The following is a 23,315-nucleotide window of genomic DNA, read 5'->3' as shown; positions in this document are numbered from 1 at the left end:
AGTCTTGACAATTAACAAAGCTCACTTAATTGAACACGTTGTGACATGTTGTCAAACTAAATCCTGCTTTGTATAGACTTTTTAGGTAAATTAAAACACTAAAAAAATATAGTATGAAACGTACTATATTTTTATATATATTTAATTATATATAGGCTACTATAATTATAATAGCAAAACAATTAATGAAACAGCAAACATAAATAATATAACATTTAAAATGCAAATTGTCTCAATAAAAATATCACCAAAATATACAGGCCTATAATTTTATATATATATATATATATATATATATATATATATATATATATATATATATATATATATATATATATATATATATAATTATAGGCCTGTACATTTTGTATATACTGTATATGTTGCCTGTATATATATATATATATATATATATATATATATATATATATATATATATATATATATATATATATATATATATATAATCCTTAACAAGCACTTGTTTCAAATATTTAGCCTACAAATAAATATAAAACTAGTCCAGGTCGAATCTCTTTGATTTTTAAATTACAGTAAAAATTTGTGCAGCTCTTACTTTTTTTTTTTCAGTAAATAAAATGCAGACATTTTTGAAAAATTACAACTGTATTTGTCACATTAGTCTTGTCACAGCTTGTTGAACAGCCTGACTTTTTACACATCTTATCACTTTGAAGGTGTCACTGTTATTTTAACAACAAAATATCACAATAGATAAAACAATAGATGGCTGTATACTCCAAGTTTGCACTTTCTGATCCTGTTTTCTTGCTTTTGAAGTTGCATGAGGTTTAAAGAACTTTTTGTGGGGTGATGTGCTTCTGGAATTGTGGAGTTGACTCACTGTATTTTTGTATCTTTGAATTTTGTTGAGAAGGAAACCTTAGTGCACTGTATCAAGTTTTGGCTGTGACTTGTAACCATGTTGTCCAATGTTATGTGTGTTCATGGTATTTGTGGTAGGCCTTTCTGTGTGCCCTGTTTTCTGGTTGTGGTGAGTGTGAAGACTTTTCGTATGTGAACTTGGAGCTGGACCACAAAATCAGTCATAAGGGCAATTTTTTGGAAATTAGATTTATACCTCTATTACAGCTGAAAAAATAAGCTTTCAATTGATGTATGGTTGTTTAGGATATAGGACACGATTTAACAGAGAAAATCACCTTTAAAGTTGTCAAAATGAATTTCTTAGCAATGCATATTACTACTAATAATTATACATTTTGATATATTTACAGTAGGAAATTTACAAAATATCTTCATGGAAGATCTAAGGATTTTTGGCATTAAAGAAAAATCAATCATTTTGACCCATACAATGTATTGTTGGCTATTTCCACAAATATACCCATGCGACTTATGAAGCTGCACATGCCTGGGTTAGAACTTGCTTATTCTATATTTTAAGATAATAAAGTGCTCCTACAATAGATTTGCATGCATCGAAGGTCAAATACTTTTTCTCAAATAAACAAGCGTTAAAATAATATACATAACACATCACAACAATTCTCAAAGGAATTTAAAAACAGGTTGTTCAATGATTCAGTCTCTCTAAACCCTTCCTTTTAACCAGCCTACTCTTCTCTGATTGGTCAGAAGGCCCAGTCTGTTGTGATTAGTCTACTGCTTAGTGCGTGTCAGAAACAAAACTCCCATTTCCATATGAATATCAGCTCCGGATGGTTCTTCAGCTTGATGGCGTTGTTTTTTTCCATATCAATTCCAGCACAAATCCTCATCCTATAGAAGTGCATGCATAGCCTAGAAATCTAGACGCACCCTAGCGGCAGCAAATCTAATCTGCCGCGAGTGTCGTCTAGCAACTCTCAATACACTTCAGAGCTGTAAAAACCAAACTCTGGTCAGACCAATCACATCGTGTATAGAGTCGGTGGGCGGGGCTTAACATAATAACGGCAGAGTTACGCCGCATTCACACGGGGCGTAGGCGTTAACGCTTGACGGAGGGCGTGGCTGAAGCTGGGTGCTGACGCGATCGTCATAGTGACAACAGCCAATCACATTAACTTGCCGCTTGGACCAAAACACAACACAAAAAAGCGCCTTTTTTGGTTGTATGTGCAAGTGCGATTGCCCGTGTAGTTGTTGTCAGCGCACTGCACAGGTGCACGAAGCTGTTAAGTACATTAAATCCCGAAAAAGCGCTGACAGCGGGAAGAATAGCACGTAGTGGTCCAGGAGCTGCGTCTGGATTTTTAACGGTCTATGGTCTGGATGGTTCACGGAGCAGTAATGAACGCAATTGGCTAGCGTCTGCTGTAGGATATTTGCATACGGCGATCTGATTGGATGACGCCTGCGCTGCCGCTTGAAAAGTTGAGAATTCTTCAACTTCTGCCGCTTGCAACGCAAGTGAAGCGCCGCGACGGAACCCACAATTCAGTTCGGCAACGGATGATGTCACCCATTCAAAGTAAATGGGAAGCGTTAACGCCTACGCCCCGTGTGAATGCGGCGTTACGCTTGCGTGCTTCTAGTAAACACAGAAGCTGGCGAGCGGCAGTCTTTCGAATCAGGTTTGACAGTATGAGTTTTCAGTATGAGGCAATTTGTAGGGGAAGATGGAGGAAGAATGCATAAATGATTTTTAATAGAATTCTTATTAAAGGGTTAGTTCACACAAAAATGAAAGTTAGCCCATGATTTAGCCATCCTCGATTAACTTAGGTGTATATTACATTCTTCTTTCAGACGAATACAGTCAGAGTTAGGCGTTATAAAAAACGTCCTGGCTTTTCCAAGCTTTATAATGTCATTGAATAGCTGTTTTTGTTTTGAAGTTCATCTATATCCATCTTAAAAGATATCCATATTTAAAATTGAATAAACTAAAATAACTATTCTGACGGACGACTTTTGCCGTAAGTTGAATAGCATAGGCCGTCTGCTGGAAGCTAGTTATTTTAGTTTATAAAGTTTGAAATATGGATATTTTTCTTACCCAAACGAATCGCTTTATTAGCTACCTCCTCAGAGCTGTGTGGACCACTTTTATGATGGATGGATGCACTTTTATGGACTTCGAAACAGAAACAGCATTCACTGCCATTATACAGCTTGGAAGAACCAGGACATTTTTTAAGTCTATAGTGTAAATCATGGGCTAATTTAAATTTTTGGGTGAACTATCCCTTTAAAATGTTTTCATTAATTAGCATTAATGATCATTATTAATGTAAAATACTAAATCTGATATCATCTGAAATTTAAATTGATTCTTACCTCATATGAATATTGGCATATTTAATTGCACTTATTTAAATTGAAGATATGCCATTAACAGCAACACTATGAATTCAAATGGAATGAACTCAATTGGCTTAGGTTTTAATGACAAGTGAAGATGTCACTACTTTTCAAAGATGCAAAATTCGATGAATTAATCTCAGAACTAAATCTAAATCTCAAAGATGTTGATGTTCAAATTAAATGACAAAATTAAGATAAGGGTAGCCATTCATCCAATGTGTTGAGAATATGATTTTGTGCTGTCTTACCCAGATGGGATTTATAGTGGAGAGTCAATGGGTCACACACCCACTGCCAACAAACAGACAAGGTTTGGAACATGTTGTTTATTATTTGGAAAATCGCTATAGCTAAAGAATAACAATAAATCTGGCTACACAAACAATATCTGGCTATTTGCCACAAATGTCTGAAGAGGAAGCAAAAACAATCAAAAACAATTTCATAAAGGTTGTATCCACTTTCTGGATCTTGCATCCTAAGTCAGGCGTTCTCATTTGCACCCGCATACCGAAAAAGCAAGCTCCGCCCCTGGGCCTTGATAGCATGAAGTGTTTATGATTAGCATAAAGATGTGTAGCTGCAGGACAGACCTGCCATGAAAAGCTGTATATCCGCGTATCAAATTGAGCAATTCCTCCTTTGGAAGAAGGTGTTGAATTTTATGCTAGCATGTATATCCCTGCTGTCTGTAATTTTAACAGATACAGCTATGTGTATTAAGTTAACACAGTTGTTAACAGTTGCATTTTTATTTATTAAAATTAAGGGATTAAAATAAAGTTGTTGATTCTTTTTTGGACCGCTTACGGTGTTATATCTTGGAACTGGTTGTGTTTCAGACAAAAAAATAGAAGCTGCTGTAGCTGCAGTAGAAAGTAATTAGATTTTTTAAAATTGGTTCGACCTCAAAAAGCCATTTAATTACAAAAACAGAAAACACATTTGTCTAAATTACAGCTACATTGGAAAATTCTAATGCCAGTAAAAAAGGCCACCTTTGACTGTCTGTGTGTGCATGTGTATGCTTTTAAGACTGTCTATTCACATCCACCTTTGTGCTCAAATGTGCTTTACACACTTGACAGAGCTCCAGCATTAGCAAGACACTTACCGGTTTATTCTAAGATTGTTGGAAAGTCCATTATAAGATCTAATCTAATACTAATACTAATAGAATTTCGCTAAAGTAATTAATGGAGTTTGCTATAGGAAACATCAGTATCCTATTGTTCACAGTAAAAAATAATATGATCATTCAGTTATGACAACATATGTTTTGCTTTTACTCATTAAAATAAGTTAAGCAATTTTCAGCTTTTTTAAGTAAATCTAATGTAACTCCTAGTTTTTAATTTGTTTTTTTATATAGTTTTAATTAAAGTGCAATCACTTTTTGACATTTAAGGCAGCGTTTTTTTTTTTTTTACAGTGATGCCATCAGTGATTTGAACAAACACCTCACCCCACACTGTTTGTGGTTTCAACATGAACAATACTTAACAACTGCATAGCAACACCCTGGAAACAAACCAAAAAAATATTATTTTTCAGAAAACACAACATCTGGTTAATGCTATTACATCAAAGGGATAGTTTGAAAAAAAAAAAAGTCTGTCATCATTTACTCACTCTCAAGTTGTTCCAAACCTGTATTCATTTCTTTCTTCTGCTGAACACAAAGGAAGATATTTGGAAGAATGTACCATGTTTGTAACCAGATCTCGGCAGCAATTGACTACCATCGTATTTTTCTCCCACTGTGGTAGTCAATGGCTGCTGAGATCTGCTTGGTTACAAAAAACTTCCTACAATGTCTTGCCATGATCTTCAAATGGAGGTGCTGTAGGGTTTTAATACAGCATCATAAACTTGTTGTGATCTCAATAGCCAAGACAAGCCACGAATCAATGGTATGCTATTTAGAGATAGGTGAACATTTACCTTGTTTGACTAATCTGGACACATGCTGCCACTCCAGGCTTTGTTCTTCTCTTTGGTGCATTGGGCTGTCTCATGACACTTCTCCCTCAGCTTCACGGACTGTGTTTAGAATAGCATATTACCTTTATATTTTCTGCTCAGTATATAATAAATATACCTTGCACAGTATGCAAATGTTCTGTGTGCATGAAAGGATTCAGTACTGCATGCCACAATGCACTTGACAGTTATCACAGTTTGATGAATTTAATAACAGTCTTGTACTCTTAAGACACCATTGTTCTAATATGAATCTTTCTAATATGCTGATTTGATGCTCAAAAAACATTCCTATTATCACTGTTGGTGTAGCTAACATTTAGTCTGAGGATGGAGATGATAGACAAAAGCCGCGTTTCCACCGCAGGAACTTTACCCAGGAACCAGGAACTTTGGGGTGGTACTCGGTGTGTTTTGACCGCAGGAACCAGGGTCTAAATGAAGTTCGGGGTAAATATTTTCCCCTCCAAACGGCCCTGCTCGCGAGCTAGTACTTTTTCAAAGTTCAGGAACTTTCGAGGGCGGGACTTGAGCGCTGAACATGCTGATTGGTTTAGCATTTTATTTCAACCGGCATTTTTATAAGTCTTTTGCGAGGTTCGTTCTGTGTTCAGTAAATATCAGTCTTGCTCTCTGTCTGATGGCGCGCGTTCGTCTCAGCCATCTCACGTTCAATGTCCGTAATAGCTGATAATAATATACATTGTCATTTTAAATCTAGCTTTACAAGCTTTCTGAATATGCTGCTCTTTTCTGTCATTGTTAATTACCTCTTTAGTAAACCTATACATAACAATAGCAGCACAGCTTGAATCTCTTCCAAACTTGTTATTAATTCTATTCGTTATCAGTCTATTTTTCACCATGTAAACGACCTGACCGATTACTTTTAAGTGTGCGTCCTTACATTACGTGATCTCATGTTGACAAAAGAGGAAAGTTCATTTTTCTGAGGGGTAAACTTTTTATTTTGTAAGTTATGAAGATAATGTTGGAATAATGACACAGCGAGCGCATATCGCCCCAGGCAGTTTTTACTTTAACTGCGCTTGACAGAAGATTTTTGTTTCTGAGATGATTATTACACTTAAATAGCTTATATAATACAAATAAATAGCTTATATAATACTGTATTAGTTCTGGTGGCCGTTAAGAGTTGCTATGGCTACAGTTAACACATTCCAGCTGCTGGAGAAAACAGCGCTGTCATTTTTGATGGGGCAGACAAACTGCATGTCACAAAATGATTGCGATTGAAAGTCATCACATGTAAACACCAGGTCGGTTTAGATAACGTCTCATGTAATTAGTCCATTAAATCTTTCAATCGGAATGACAAAAAAGTGTGCTTGTAAACGTTGCTAGTGTCGCGCAAAAATGATTACTGTCTGTCACTGACTTGGAGGAGCAGTCGCGCGCAGTCCTACATCATCGGACTAATTTGCCTAATCGTCACGGAACTTTAGATCGCGGTGGAAACGCAGACAGTTGCAGGTCTGGGGGGAGAAAAGTTCCTGTAAAAAAAAGTTCCTGGTACAAATTGTTCCGGGTAATTTTGGTAGAAACAGGGCTTAAGTAATTCCAGTAGAAAGTTATTTATTATAGAGAGCCAGGGAATCCAATAGAGGTGAACACAAGCGAGACAGCAATACCAGACAATACCAGACAATGAAGGAAATGAGGAATGTAAATACACGGACAGGTGACAACTACTAGATAATCAATTGATGAATTACTATAGTAACAATGACAATCGGGAACAAAGGAAACAGAGATGAGTGAACTAAAAGTCCTTGAAAATGAACGTAATCGTCACAATTGCTGCTTAATATTTTTATGGAAACCATGTACATTTTGTTCAGCATCCTTTGAAAATAGTTCAAAAAAGTAACGTTTTTAAAGTAAAGAAAAGTATTTTGAACAGTAATGTATTTCTGCTCGCCACTCACATGCATTAAACGTAATAATTTCTTAGGAAAAAGTATTTTGAACAGTAATGTATTTTTGCTTGCCACTCACATGCAACATCATGAGGTCATATGGCAATAGTAGTGGCTTAACATTGCATATTGCCTTTATTTTTGTTGTATTTAAATACAAAATAGTAACACAACAATAGAGTTGTGATAGGAAAATAAAAGCACTCAAAAGTAGAGGTGGGTTTAACTAGGAGAAACCATGTTTTCTTTGGAATCCCTTTTTCTTTTCATTTTATTCATTATTTGCTACATACGCAATTGCAAAATCCCAGTAACAAAACCATGTAAGCCATATTCTTTAAGAAGGCTGAAGGGATTAATCAGAGATGCCTCATTCAGATCAATGGCATGCTGCTGTGCTTGTTAAAAGAAGAAAAAAATAGTCAGAGATGGTCAGTCGGATGCAATTTCTCTAACATTTCTTTTTCTTTTTTGCACGAACATAGTTAAATATTAACAAGCTCTCTTTCCAGCAAGGGCAAAAGTAAAACAAGGGTATATTACAGAATAACAAGTGACATTACTCAGACATCACTGCAGAATTTACAGACTACACTTATGAGTAATAAAAGCAAAGCAACCTTGACAAGGTGACATTAGGCAAAAAAAGTTTGAGCAGAATATATTGAAGGGGCTTGCACATTTATTTTTTCTTTAAATACTATCTAGAGATTCTATGAGAAAACGATGTATTTTATTTCAGGAGAAGTACCACCATTCATAAGTTTGTAATAACTGTGGAATTTTGTTCTTTTTAAATGAATTGGTACTTTTCTTCACTAAGGTCAGATACAATTAAAATGAACTAAAATAATAAATATTGGGATGTCAAATGTAACGATACTACCGTTAATACAAAAAAAGAAAAGAAAAAAGAACTGACGGTACCAGCATTTCTGCAGTACCATAGTACAGAGTATTGGGTTTATTCAGTACCTGCTGATAGACTCTTTTTCATGTTTGTTTGAGCGCTCTCCGGGTGTCAAATGTTTCTGTTCAAAGTGTTTTTTAAAAACATTAAAGGGGTACTTCAGCGCTGGGAAGATGAATCTGTATTTAAACTGGGTCATTAATGGAGTAGAAATGTGAAATTATTTTTGAATTTGGTGCTTTCTAGATTCAGAAAAGACAGAAAATGTATTTTTGTCTCATGGATGAAAGATAAAATTGGATGAAAGACAACAATTCCCAGAATGCTTCGCTGCCCTACGAGGCCACTCCCAAAGCCACAGCTACTGAATCACTAGCTGTGTCTCATTTCAGAAGACTGCGTCCTCCGGAGGTCGCATTTGAAGGGTGCATACATCATAAGGCTCTCTCATTTCAAAAAAGTGAGTAGAACACTTCAAATGCGACCTTCGAATGCGTCCTTCTTTCAGAGGATTTCGGACTGTGCATGAGGTGTAGCCTTCGCGGCTGGAGATAACCCATAATTCTCTGCGTCGCCGTTAACAACCGTTATAAATATTTGTTTTATATTATATGAAAAAACGGCACCACTGCCAGATATACATGCGAGCGTAGGTGTGGTGTTTAAAATGTAAGTTCAAGCTTGTATTTATTTTTAAGTTCTATTACCTCAAACAGATAGTTGTGGTAAACAGGATTACAACGCTTTAGTGCTTTTTAAACGTTTAGAACAGTACATTGCTGTCAAGACAAAAACATTTCATAGTAATTTTCAAGTTATAAATAATTTTCATTCATAAACTGGCGTGAGAGCGCAACGAGGCTGAACGTGTTGGCATAGCAACGTGATACTTCCTGCCTGTGTGTCCTACAAAGGACGTCTCGTTTAATTCTGATTGAGGACACTCCGTATACTGCATCCTACACAGGACGTGTCCTCCGGAGGACGCAGCCTTCGAAATGTAACGAAATGAGACACAGCTACAGTGACTGGATCACTTTCTTACCGCGTTCATTTTCGTAAAATCAGTTCAGATAGAGAACAGAAACTATAATTAAAAACTGAACGTGTCTGTTCAATATAATGTGATTTAGCCGTTGAGGAATTGTCACGACTGCACAAACACTACAGGAGTCAGAATACATTCACCGTGATGAATGAGCTGAATGAGCTCTCGTGATGAGAGCTGAGGTAAGCGCGTCCGTGATCGCGGCAGTCGTTCACAGCATGTGTTCAGTCTGCCACGTTTTCAGTTAATGCCTTTGGAAGCTTAACTTTTATAGGAATTAATTTGAAAAGTTGAAACGTGTGCAAAATTCAGAATTTCAGAATTGGCCTCCACTCTAAAGTATAGATAATGATCAATTGAAATAAATTACCCCCTCAATGTTGTTTAATTTGTTTTGTTCCAATGTTATTTTCAAATAAAATAACATAAAATCTAAAATGTTAATAAAATAATGTCTTATCCAATCCTAGCTGTGGGCATTTACTTCCAAGTCTCCAGTGCGTCACGCCAATCAAAACCCAGCGTTTTGGAAAGAGCCTCAAAACCAGTGTAGAAAATAGCCTATTATTGGCTATGATGTTTTTGAATGTAAAAACCACACAAACATCATTAGTTGACCTCAGACAACAGTATTAAAAAAGCCAGTTCATGACACTTTTAAGTGCTGATTTTGTGAACAATATAAAGAAATATAGGTTACTTAATAACTATAGATATGGACTAAAAGCCACAAAATGTTTGGTCAATTTGTTGAAAATGTCACCTCAGGTCCCTTGTTTTAAAGTTTTCTACCCCAGACAATTGAAAGAGATGACTTTTGAACCAAACCAAAGTCATATCTGGTTTCGTACATATTTAAAGCTGATTACAAAAATGACACACAAATGTCATAGTGGCTAATTCAGATGACATTAGACGCTGCAGATTTGAGAGCATTGAGAAACATATAGCAGATGAACATTGCCGCAGTACTTCGTCTGTAAGACATTATGTGTGAGAGATTTTGGAGCCGCACTGCTTCCCTTAAATTCAGACTTACTGAATAAATAAATGATCATCTTGTTATTAAGACCTTCATACTGTGTTATAATTTTTCTTCCACAACACTTCTATCCACCTTTCTATTTTTAATGTAAGAGTATAAGTAACTTGAGTGTGTCTGGCTTCTGATGTGTTTTGATGGATAGTGATCGAACATATTGAAAATCAGGATTTTTTCCCCTCTGGAAGTAAAAATGTAGGACTTTGAAGAACTTATGATATAAAATGAAGAATAAATATTTGTTTATGCAAAATTTCAAGGTCACTGATATAATAAATAGGTCACAAAGTGTAATATACAAAATGAGTATTATTTACAAGCACAATATGTGTAAATAAGGGTGCATATTAGTTCCTTTTTTGGCATCATTTGTATGAGTTGAATTAGACTTTCCATTACGGTTTATGTGCTTTTTGCTCTTCATTTCTGCATTAGAGCATTTGGCAACAGAAAATGAGTTTTAATAGATATGGAGTCTACAGCTCTTTGGGCCACTCAAAGAAAAAACTATTATAATCCACTTATGAAATGATGAATTGCAGTGCTGTTCAGTCGTCATCACTTCCGTGTATATGATGATAGCTCAGGCCTGGTTAGTATGTACACCACAACCAAGCAGTAAGTGTATAAGGTTGTGTATTTCACATTTTGAAGCAGTTTTATTTGTCATATTATATATATATATATATATATATATATATATATATATATAGAGAGAGAGAGAGAGAGAGAGAGAGAGAGAGAGAGAGAGAGAGAGAGAGAGAGAGAGAGAGAGAGAGAGAGAAAGAGAGACCTACTGCTCTGGACTTTGATTCTGGTTGGATTCAGATTGTCTTTGCTTGTATTTTTAGGTGTTTTAGAAGCAAATCTGTCTTCTCAGTGTTTTCATGTTATTGTTTCAAATCTTGTTGTTTTATTATGTTCCTTGAGGTTCACTCATAATGTTAATGTTAATGTTTTTTTTTTGTTTTGTTTTTTTGCACAACCTGTTTTTGATCGTCATCCTGACCCTCTTTCAGAAATTTTCCATTTTTGAAAGGGTGGCTCCTTTAAACTGTCCCTATTATGCTTTTTTGGATATTACCTTTCATTTAGTGTGTAATATAGCTTGTGAATGTAAAAGGTCTGCAAAGTTTTAAAGATGAACGTGCACAATAAATAAAGTTACTGTCTCCCAAAAGAAAGAGCCAGTTCTGAACTGCCTGAAACGAGTTGTGAGTAATCTCAGCCTTATTTTCTGCTTGAACCTACATAGGTTTGAAACATATTTGTATAATGGCCACAATTTGTCTTCCTTGGCTGCCTGTGAACAACTTCTACTTTGATATGCATCCTGAAAGAGTTTGGTTTGTGTTGTTGATATTTTGGCAAGATGCATTTTTTCTGAGCTGCAAAAGCAAATTCACTTTGAAGGCACTTCCAAAGGGTGATTTGTATCATTGAAAGTTCTTAGGAAGTTTCTGAGCTGAAATTCAGATATGGTAAATGGCACTTTTTTTCTGACAGACACTGAAAGTAGTAGACCAATAACCACAGACTGGGCCCTCTGACCATTAAGAGCAGAGTATGATGGTGGAAGAGAGACTTGATCCTTGTTTAAACTTTGGATACATTGTAAACCAACTGAAGAATACGTTTAAATAAAACAAGAACCTTTTTAATTGCTTATACAGGCACTCTAAGGATTGTCAGTAAATGGCCATAGTTATGATTGGTTAACATCATTGCATTATGTAATTTTGCGTCAGATTATGAGTTGGCTGCTTCCTGTTTCAACACAATTCTTTTTTAACTTTTCCATTACACTGTGCCTCATAAAACAATTTGCTGTCAAATGCTCCGAACAAACATACTCTTCAGAGATGATTCAGGATGCAAACAAGCATGAAGTGAACTTCATCTCTTTTATCTGTCCTTTTGTCAGCAGACTCAAGCGTGTGGAGCATGTCAGAAATTGAACGGGTGTCTGTATACCAACCAGTGTAGAAGTTAATATAATGGGTTTTCCTTACTAAGTTCCTATCATCATGAATGTACTTTTGAAGAAGAATTTGACTTTTTGCTAACAGCTTCAATGGGTAAATACAAGTGCAAATAACCCCTTAGTGTTTTAACTACATCCTTGGTTTAAGGTAGTAATTAACCACGTTACTGTCTGCTCTGAAGTATGCTTTGTTATTGTTCTGCAAATGTTATTTTCCTCTAAATGTGGCAGTAACCTAGCCTGATGTGGTCATACTCAATTCTAGTCAGAATATGCTGAAACTGCTCCATTGGGCTGTGATTATGAGGCGTTTTTCAACCGAACCGGGAAAGACATCAATTAGATAGACCAACAACCAATCAGAGCAACGAAGTGACGCATTGTCAAATGTCAACATAGTTAAACTGAACTGTGTTGCCAAGTCTGCGTTTTTCCCCTCCGCGGGTTTGTTTTCTATGTCAGCAGGTTGAAGCGACTATTATGTGATATATAGACCCATGAGTGCGAATTTTAGCAGGCAAACTTGCCAAAATAACAAATTTTACCCCCCAAACGCCATTTTCCCCGGAGAACCCCCCGAGAAGCTATTGTTTAGGGCTAGTAGTTGGCGGGTTTTGATGTAAAAACTTGGCAACCCTGTCTGTACGCGCTGGAATACACGATCTTTGCCGGTGTTGTAAAAAAATAAAAGAATTTAATAATACACAGAGTACCTACCCAACATGATCAGCATTTCTGAGAGAAATTGTGAAGGTGATGCAGATACAAACAAGCTCTCCGCTTAGGATTCGAAAAAATATATTCTAAGCCCCTTTGATGACGTGCATGATTACGTTACTGTTTATCATCTGTTCGTCATCGTCTAAAGCCTGCCCTTGATGATTTCATTGGTCCGAACAGTTTCTGTTCGGACATAATTACTCCTCTATGGAGCAAGGCCAGACCGAACCGCCCGACCTAAAAAAATTGTGGGTGGGGCTAAGTTCGTCTGGCATCCAGGCTAGCAATAACCTTAAGTCTGTGAGCAGAACAATTCAAGGAAAGATATTTTGTTCCAGGCAGTGTATGATGAAAAATCAATGATCCTGAATTTTGCACTTTCGGCTCAGTGCTCAGTGCCCTCCCTGCTGTCCCTGCTGCAGTTTGAGGCAGAATGAGTGTGGACCTGTGAATTGATTCAGCAGTGCCATAACGGTATTTGTATTGGACAATTTTATAGAATTATACATAACATTATTGCCTTTCTTTTTATAACAAAAGATAATCTTATTCTCCTGCTGTTGTTAAAATGACTGTTAACCATCATTGGAATATTTGAAACATTGTAAAATGTTTTTAACAGACCTGAGAGGACTACTATAATTTTGTCTTTTGGACTTTATAATGATTGAAGAACCCTGAATAAAATTTATCACCGTTCCAAAAAAAAAATGAATCAAAAAATATTAGTTAACATTAATGATGATAAGAAATGTTATTTGAACAGCATATTCAAATGATTTCTGAAGGATAATGTGACACTGAAGACTGGAGTGATGATGCTGAAAATTCAGCTTTGCCACCACAGGAGTAAATTACATTTTAAACATATTCTAATAGAAAACAAATATTAACATATTTTAAATGATCACATTTCACAATATATAGTTTTTATTGTAGTCAAATGAATGCAGCCTTCAAAAACATCATACTGACTACAAAGATGTTAACAGTGGTGTATTTAATGAAAGTTCTGTGATGCACACATCAGACATCTCATATTTTGTGGCGGTTTTACACTGGAGATACCCATACAAATGGTGCAAACATGGCTCATAAACTGTTTAAAGTTGCTTGACTGGATACTGCCAGAAGGTTACAAGGTAACCTTTGCATGACCTAATTAAAATTCACGCATTACACTTTAATTTAGCATCTGAGCGTTTATGCGTTCATAAAGGAAACAAGAACATGTCCTAAATGAGTGTCTCCGTTTGCACAGTAACCAGGCATTAACATTTTGATAGAAGAAAACGCAATTGCTGAAACCTGACTGCCACTCGAATTTTCTCCACTTACAAACAGCAGAATCACATAATAAGATAGTGAAACCATCTGCATATAATTTTTATTTTATTTTTACAAAATTGAACTTTTTCACTGCCCCTGTGCTTTTTAGGGACTCTTTTTGATGTTTTGATGCAGTCTGCAGTTTCACCTTCCTCACCAAATTTCCAAAACGTTTCATCTCTTGCAAAACATGAAGTCATCTGCCATCCAGTTTCCTTCTGTGCTCTGCTCTGAGTCTGTGTGGATGTGTGGATGGAGAGACGCTTTGACAGAAACTACAACTAATGCAGAAAATCTGTCAAGGTCTGCTGTCTCCATTAAATTTGCAGGATTTGTCTTCAAAGTGTGAGAGGAGTTTACTTTCTTAGAAGGCTCTTCCTCTTTGAGCCTGCAGAGAGAAAAGAGAGTGTGTGTGTGTGTGTGTGTGTGTGTGTGTGTGTGTGTGTGTGTGTGTGTGTGTGTGTGTGTGTGTGTGTGTGTGTGTGTGTGTGTGTGTGTGTGTGTGTGTGTGTGTGTGTGTGTGTTCAAAAATGCATGTGTACCCTGAGGTCATGTGTTCCTTAGTCTCACAAGGCCAGACTTTCACTATCGGCATGAAATCCAGTTCAGTTTTCAGCATGTTCTGATCTTGTACTCTGCCTACTTCAATAGAAAAGGTCCTCCTGGTTGACATGAAAACCAACAAATTACAGTTTGTTTTGATGTGTTGTTTAAGGGTGGTTTTCTGTAAAATTATAGCTTTACAGTTAAATTAAGGCTTCATTTCTGTATGACATTTTGACATTGTCGATATTTCCATGACAGATGCATGACTGGAATGCATATTTATCTATAACAAACTGACAGTCATATGGAAGCTAACATACACATTTGATAGTAAGGACTTAATCTTATTCAGATGACATTAGCTACAGCAGATCTGTCAGCATCGAGGATAGAGGCAGTCAATGGTGTAACACTTCGCTCCATAAATTACAGTGTCCCAAAAGGACAACGTGTTTACGCCCAAAAATTATGATAATTTATTCTTGAGCTTGAATGTGAAATGAAGGAATAAAAGTACTGCTGTGCAGCACACAGTGTGTGAGGATCAGCAGGCTTTCATCAGCACACATCAAGTCCAGTTTATCCCGCTCTAATCTCTTAACAGTCTGTGAGGATGTTCCAGCACTGGCGGAGTTTGTGTCCCGCTCTGATCTTGAGGTCATGTAATATAGCACGCTGATGGGGTTTAAGCCAGTAAGCCACTTATTAAGCTTTGAATAATTATCTGATATCATCACTCCGGTCACATATGACCCTACCTGACGTTATCCATTTGGTTAAAATCCACAGGATGCTATATAATAAGGTGTGTGATTGTGCAACTGTCCAGAGATAAATCCTGTTGTCGCCTGCTACTGCTACTGGAAACAGAACATAAAAAAATGCAATTAAGGTGTTTTATGAAGTGCTAGATGGTAGCGAGATTTATTTGAACAATTCCCAGCGATGCAGAGTAACTATTAGGCTCTGGTCCGAATACCATTTTTTGAGCTTTGAAGCTTCAGCAGTAATCAACACAGAATATTCTTCTCTCTAATAAAGGCAGGAATCTTGAGAAACAGCGTGCCTCACGTGGACAGGGGTTATGTGCTCTGAGAACGGACACTATACTAGTGATAAAAAACACACATGTCTGTTACCTCCCAGTAACAAGCTCCTATATTTTGCAGTAGATTCATTTAGATTGCTTGCTGCAATAGTCGTGGTGTTCACTTGCCCACCGTAGCACCGCCCCCACCGTTGTTTTGGTATTTTATAGTACAAATTATTTAGTTCAGTTAGAGAACAGATACTGCCGGAAGGTTACAATTAAGGTTACAAGGAAACCTTCACATGACCCAAATAAAACAAAAACTGACCACTGAAGTGCAAACATTGATTAGACCGTTACAATGGCTTCTGTCAAGGGGTGGGATATATTAGGCAGCAAGTAAATAGTCAATTCTTATATGTGTTGGAAGCAGGAAAACTGGGCAAGTGAAAAGATCTGAGTGACTTTGATAAGGACCAAATACTGATAGCTGGACAACTGGGTTGGAGCATCTCCAAAAGGGCAAGTCTTGTGGGATGTTCCTGATTTGTTGTGGTGCAAGGAAGGACAATCGGTGGCTCAGGGTCATGGGTGCATAAGGCTCATTGATGGACGTGGGGAGCGAGGGCTAGGCCGCCTGATCCGAACACACAGAAGAGCTACTGTAGCTCACATTGATGAAAAATTGAATATTGCCCATTATAGAAAGATGCCACATCGTACAGTGAATCACAGTTTACATATTAAGTTTACAGTGCTGTGTATGGGGCTGTGTAGCCGTATACCGGTCAAAACCTATTCAAATACAGTTTAATTATCCTCATTGTGTCTGTGCCTCTGATTGTAATTAAAAATATAGCACATATTTCAAATAGGTATCTTCAGTTTACCTTTAAATTAAGAGTATCTTGTGTCTTCTCAATATTTCCCAACAGACAGTTTCTGTAATGGTAATGCAGATCATACATGCAGAAGTTTAACTGTTTTCAGTCTTGAGGAATGTCCATAGGGAACGTCTAACTGTGTCACCTTTACAGTTGCATGGATGAATAAATCTGGGTTAGAGTCTTGGCACTCGGCGTTATCTCACACACTAGAGACCACAGCAGAATGATTTTCTAGAGAGGGGAAACACACAGGCTCAGGCCCATCTCTTAGATGGATTCGTTGCTGTATCGATCTCATATCATTTCCAGTGGCAGCTGCTCATTTGATGGATAGTCCTTTCTGGAAGCTGGGCAATTTACCAGCCTGATCAGTTCAAAGCACAAAGCCGCTATATTATTGTTGTAGAGTTAAGGCCTATTCATGCTAAGAAAGATATGACGATAACCATATTTTCAGATCATTTATTTATTATAAGTCAAGGCCGTAACCATGTCTTGAACTTTGGGAGGGACCAATTTTTTTTTTTTTTAATAAAGCTTAAAGAAACAGAACAGTGAACAAAATTCTAAGTCTAATTCTAGTTGGGAAATAATCCTTTTGGGACTATTTTCAAACAATAGTTGCATTAATTTGTGTCAAATATATTACTAGTCCTGAGATCCATATATATATATATACACAAAAAAGAACGCAAGCCCCGCCTGCTAGATTTGATTGGCCATCTCACTTATTTTGACATTGACGAGCGCCATTAGACCTGAGGCAAACCAGACTTAATTGACTAACTTTGGGGGGCAATTTGGCCATTTCTAATGATCTAATTACTAGTCCCCCTCATTGTCTGTGGTGGTTATGACCCTGTTATAATTGCATGCTCAGATTTGCTGTTTGCTGCTTTAAATGCTTAAAGTTAAAGTTCAGTGGATTCTGATTGGCTGGCAAAGTTTTTATAGTTCATCAACTGGAAAAAGTTGTTGTGATTCCAACAATAATGTTATAACTGGCGTGGACTTATTTTTTCTTATTGGATTTTAATGTTTTAGAAATAAAAACTTTTTAAAAATGGACTATAAATGTAATTTATTCTATAATTAATTTGTATAAATATAATTCTTCTAAAAGTCAAAATAAAAAAAGCAACCAAATATGGCATTGTTACTGATACACATCTACTGTATAAGCAGTTTTTATCGGTTTATTAATAAAAATCAACAAATCGTCATTTGAACGGCAAAATACAGCAAGAAATATTCCTCTGACCTCATAACCCCTGTCCTGAATCATTTTCAGTTTCTGATTCACCCAAAAATTGTGGTCACATGTAATGTTATTCTGTGAATTTTCATGAGCAAAATGCAGGCTTTTCAATGGGACACAATTGGGAATTTTGTGTGAGGGCGAAATATTTCCCCAAGCAGATATTGCAGTGCTTTCAAGTTGGCAATTGTTACGTCACGGACACGAGGAAACAGGAAATTGGTGCGAGGACTCAAGTGCAGTGAGAAAATTATAATTTATTATAAAATAAAACATAAACTCAACACAAAAACCCACGAGGGGGAAAAACACATAATCAGAACTGTAACATAACTCAAAAACATACCAACAGAGAAATCACGGGGAACCGGAAGACGCAGACATAACATACACAAGGATCCAACACAGACTGACAAACACAAGGAGATTATAAAGGGAACAAACAAGGCAGATAATGAGGGAGAACAGGTGGGGCAAATTAACCAATAATCAGATAACAAGGGGGAGGGAACTGACAGGGACACGAGCACATGCTCAACATAACAAAACCCACAAGTGCACACAAGACAGGACAGGCATGTGACAGCAATGGCAACATGTATTTGCTGCTTGTTTTGAAAGTGATTTCTGTGAGAGCTGTGCTTTAGACATCACTACACTATTGACAATAGACAATTAACTCTTCGCCAATGAAATAACAATGTGACCGCACCTTAAAGTTGGCATGAAACAAAAGTTGTGATAGTCTTATAACGTCCAAGTGAAATGGATTCTTGTGTAAGAAAAAATGTAGTGTGGGACTTGATTTTGTCCACCAGGAATTTATTGGATTTATTGTCCCATCCTCACACCAGTAAATGCGTCATCAGAAAAGAGATGTTGTTGCAAGAGAAAGGGGAACTTATTTTGATTACGAGGGCACATGAATTAAAAAAAAAAAATGTGCTCAGATAATTAATTTATAATAAATGCTTAAATATTCCACAAAAAATGGTCAATTTTGATTTCATAGTCACTTTGCTTTGGAGCCTCCGCCTGTGAATGCTGGATGTCGTGAAGCATACGGTACCCTTCATCACATGCTGCCGGTAGGGATCCGTTGCTGTTCCTCTCGCTTAAGCTTGCGCTTGATGACTGGATTGTTTCTGATTTGAGATGAGGCAAATATTCTGATCTATTTGTTACTCTGTTTCAGTTTGTATGTGGGCTTTACCTCTTTAGTCAAATCCAATGCAGATTTGTTTTTAATATGTACAATATAAGACCGGCTGCTAAACCATATTTGAGTATATATTTACCTTTATTAATTATTTATCAAAGTTTTGCTCTCATCATTTTTTATGCTCTTTGAGGCATTGCAGCCAGAGAGAGCCATGTTTCCCTATACTTAATGTCTAGATGCTAACCATGACAACTAGTTTTGAACAAAATCTCAGTGGTGTTTGTGCAAATCTCTTGGGACTAAAGGGTTCTGAGAGGTTTTTAGTCAATTGCTAAGAGGTTGCTAGAGCTTTGCTAGGTGGTTGCTTAATGGCCCACTCCAAATCTCTATGATATTAAGTTCTCTAGATGGCTCTGGTTGCACTTTCAGTGTTAGGGGCCATTTAAACAAGTTTTTATGAAATGAAATGAAATAAAATGTGAGATGGAGGTCAGTGGAATGATATAACTGATCTGCTAATTTGTATCACAATTTTTTTGAAAATTACTTTGCAGTACAACTCTATGAAACTGACAATGGACCATTTTTCTATGTGAAATTTCTCTTATTGGCCTCAACTTGAAGGTGCCGGTTTGCCGGGTTTATATTTTGGATTTGTTTATATTTGAATTAATTACGTTGTAATTATGTTGTAAATTGTTATGTAATTTATGTAATTAGGTTTGTAAAGATCCCTTGTGGTGAAAAACAAGTTTTTAATGTTATGTCTTTGTGGTGGTTTTTTAAATACGCTTTAAGACAAACCATGTGAACATTCATAAGTCAACACTATTGCTGAGTATTTTCTCCTTAAAAGTCCAGTGACCCAAAGACAACCTCAAAATGCGGTTTGAAATTGACAGTGTGTTGACAATTGACAATTGACAGACAATTTATGTCACAAACTACCTTGTCTTTCACCATCTCGAGCATGACAGGGTGTTCAAAAATGCTGTGCTCAATTTAAAATCTTGTCTGGCTATTACCAGACCAAGCTCAATTTAAGGGTGCTTTCACACCTACCTTGTTTGGTCCAGATTTTCTGACATTTCAGTTTGGTACGAACCAAAATTACAGGTGTGAAACCTCCTAAAAGAGGTAGTCTCGGTCCAGACCAAACTGAACAAAGGTTTGTTTCGTTTCTTGTTTGAAAGCATTTTCTGTATAGTTTGGACTTTCAGACCATTTACAGGAAGTTCTGGTGGCAGGATTAGTGAAAATACATCGGTTAAACTCACAGCAGATGCAGTGATGGAGCACGCAGCATTTTAAACAGAACCGCATCTGTATATTTGACTATATTTCTTCTCATGTTTGTGAGACAAGTAGCCTATGCTGAGTTTTGATTTATTTATGAGACACTGCTTCTCCAGTTCATGTGCAACGCAAATGATCGCTCCGTCACGGTTTGTCGGCTATATTATTTATTAAAGCTTATTTATTAAATTCGGGCAAAGGATGAAACATTTATTAAAATTAAGATACAATTTATAAGCTTTCTACAAAACAAAACGAAGTGGTCAAAAAAAATTCTGACCCGATGTCTTTGACATATATTGCATATCTCTGCATGTTTCATAATCAATATAGATGAAATTTAAAAATAACATTATAATATTTTAACATAACTATAAAACAAAATACATTGTTTGGCTAAAAAGTAGCCTAGTCTTCTCCTCCTTTTCTGTCGGTGCCGAGAAAATGTTTGCACAACAAGGACGTTAATTTGGTGAATTTGCCTCGAGTATAGTTGGTGCTGCAGATAGTAATGCCATAATATTAAGAGTATTGGAAACGATATGCGTCTGTTCATTCATTCTTGTCAAAGTTACCCTCTGAATTGACAACACACTGACGTCAGACGCACGTCCGCTAACAAACCAATCAATGTTAAGATGCAGCCCACATAGATGATGACGAAAGGACGCCAGTGCGTCATGTAAAGTTCTTTAGTGCGCTTGCATAACTGCAACGTGAAAGCAAACCAAAACTAACCAAATGGATACAATGTATCAAAACACAAACTTTGGTTCGGACCTTGGTGCAGACTTTAAGGTGTGAAAACGCAGAGATTGAACATTGGTCTGGGGAGTCTGCTTTGTATTTTCTACTGCACAAGAGGCGTGATCATCGAGCATTATTCAAATGACTCTGTATGCAATTGGATAGTCCTTCAACCAATCAAACCACAAGAGGCGTGATCAACAGGCAACCAATGGGCAACGACCCATCGCTTCTCTATCCATCATTATGTTAAAACCACCAATAGCACACCAGGTGGATAAGCCAGTCTGTGATTGGTTCCTGCAAAAGTGTAACAGAAGCAGCAGAAATGAATAGGTTTCCAGACTGATTTGCAGGGTGAAATCAAATCGCCGGCAGAACAGGCTGGGTTTACCCAGTCTAATTTAAAGACTTTTTAACAAAAACGCATTCTGTGTGAATGAGCCCTTAGAATTTACAGTGATGTGACATGACTGCCAGATTAAAACTGTGCTTCCGCGGTATGGCTGCCGCTAAAGCAGAGACAGACACGCTAAGCGCCTATATCAGTGTTTTCAACCACATTTGTTTTTTAGGTTTCAGACATTTAAATACTCATAAGTAGCTCAAAAAAATAGCTTTATAGATTTTAAAATACACACGGATGTCAATGGAAACAGAAATGGCAATCCATTCAAACATAATTTGCTGACGTGCTGTATTCATCATATCAGATACACATAGTGTAAGTAACTATAAAGTTTACTCCATTCCTCTTTCCAGTTCACCAGCCACTTACTTGCATGTATTTTGTGAGAAACTGATTAATTCATGTGATGTAAATCCTAACGTGGCGGCGCCCAGCTCACATTATAGATCAAGATAATCTATAAGTCTTTTTAAATGACAAAACACAGTCATGTATTTGAGAATCAGAATATGACATGCTAAGCAAGTTTGTGAATATTTAGAATTAAAAAAATGAAAAATAAAATAAAAGCGATACATCTTTCATACAGAGCTATTTTGGCTGATGTGAATTACGTGACAAGCATAGCGCTTAGCCATGAAAACCATATAACGACGCCGGCTCAGCATCACAATGTCTGTCCATTGTCTGTCACAATGGCATTGCCTATTGGCATAACCCTACGTTGTAAAGAATGAAATCATTGTGCAGCGCTTACTACAGTAATTTGAGTAAAGTCGAGCAAATGGATCTCTGAGTTGGTGTGCTGAGTGGAGGCGGGAATGATTTGCATGTAAATAAAGCGAGGGTGTGGAGTTACATTCAAGCTATTTTAAGGCACAAATCATTTTTTTCACAGGGGGAACGTTTAAATATGTCATATACCAAAAATGTGTTTTTAGAAATAAAAATGTTGACTACATGGGGGGACTGTAAAATAAGGCACCACAGAGTGTAACATCATACTGAATCTCATTCAATTTGGAATGCAAATTCTACTTAGGGGGAACCCGCCCCCACCGGAACACGAATTCTGCCACAGGCTACCACGGGTCACAGACTAGTGGTACACAACACCACTACCCTAAGTGTGGAATTTTTCGCCCAGACAAAATTCATGAATCACATTGTTTTAGAACAAGAATATCACATCTCTGCTCAACAAGCTGCATGATGTAGCACAATCGTTCGGGATAAGATACACACCGAAGATAAATGCTTAAGTTTATGAGCTACAAGCAATATTTGTTATGATAGTAGTCAGGCTTGTCCTTTGCACAATGCATACAGTAACTTTTCTACCCTGATCGACTGTGCTGAAGTTTCTGGTGCAGTGCATGCATAAAAAGACATTCACTTTGTACCGCTCATTTACTGTAGATCCAGAATTGGCCTCATGCATTAGTCATCATTCCACAGGCTTCAAGACCGCAATTATTATTATTATGACATCAGATTTCATGAGAACCTCAAAGGGTAATGACTTATGAATTTGACCACTAGTTCCTTTTCTCAACCAATTACTGCTTCAGTGAAATGAAAGCCTTGAGATTGATGGTTTTTGTGTGCCTTTTCTTCCAGTGACACTCAAGATTTGTCTTAATGGGAGGATAACACACACAGTTAATCTTTAGTACCTATAGTAATATTGCATCCTTCATATTTCAAAAAAGTCTTTAGTTTTTTTTAGA

General features: G+C 36.8%; 1 protein-coding gene across 6 annotated transcripts in view; it reads left to right on the top strand.

The window, feature by feature from the left end:
* Window positions 1–23,315, top strand: part of marchf8 (membrane-associated ring finger (C3HC4) 8) — a 123,541-nt gene that overhangs the window by 3,756 nt on the left and 96,470 nt on the right. The window lies entirely within an intron of this gene.

This window comes from Pseudorasbora parva, chromosome 17 (genome assembly GCF_024679245.1).
Source record: "Pseudorasbora parva isolate DD20220531a chromosome 17, ASM2467924v1, whole genome shotgun sequence".
In the NCBI taxonomy this organism is placed as follows: domain Eukaryota; kingdom Metazoa; phylum Chordata; class Actinopteri; order Cypriniformes; family Gobionidae; genus Pseudorasbora; species Pseudorasbora parva.
This window is presented reverse-complemented; position numbering and strand designations above follow the sequence as displayed.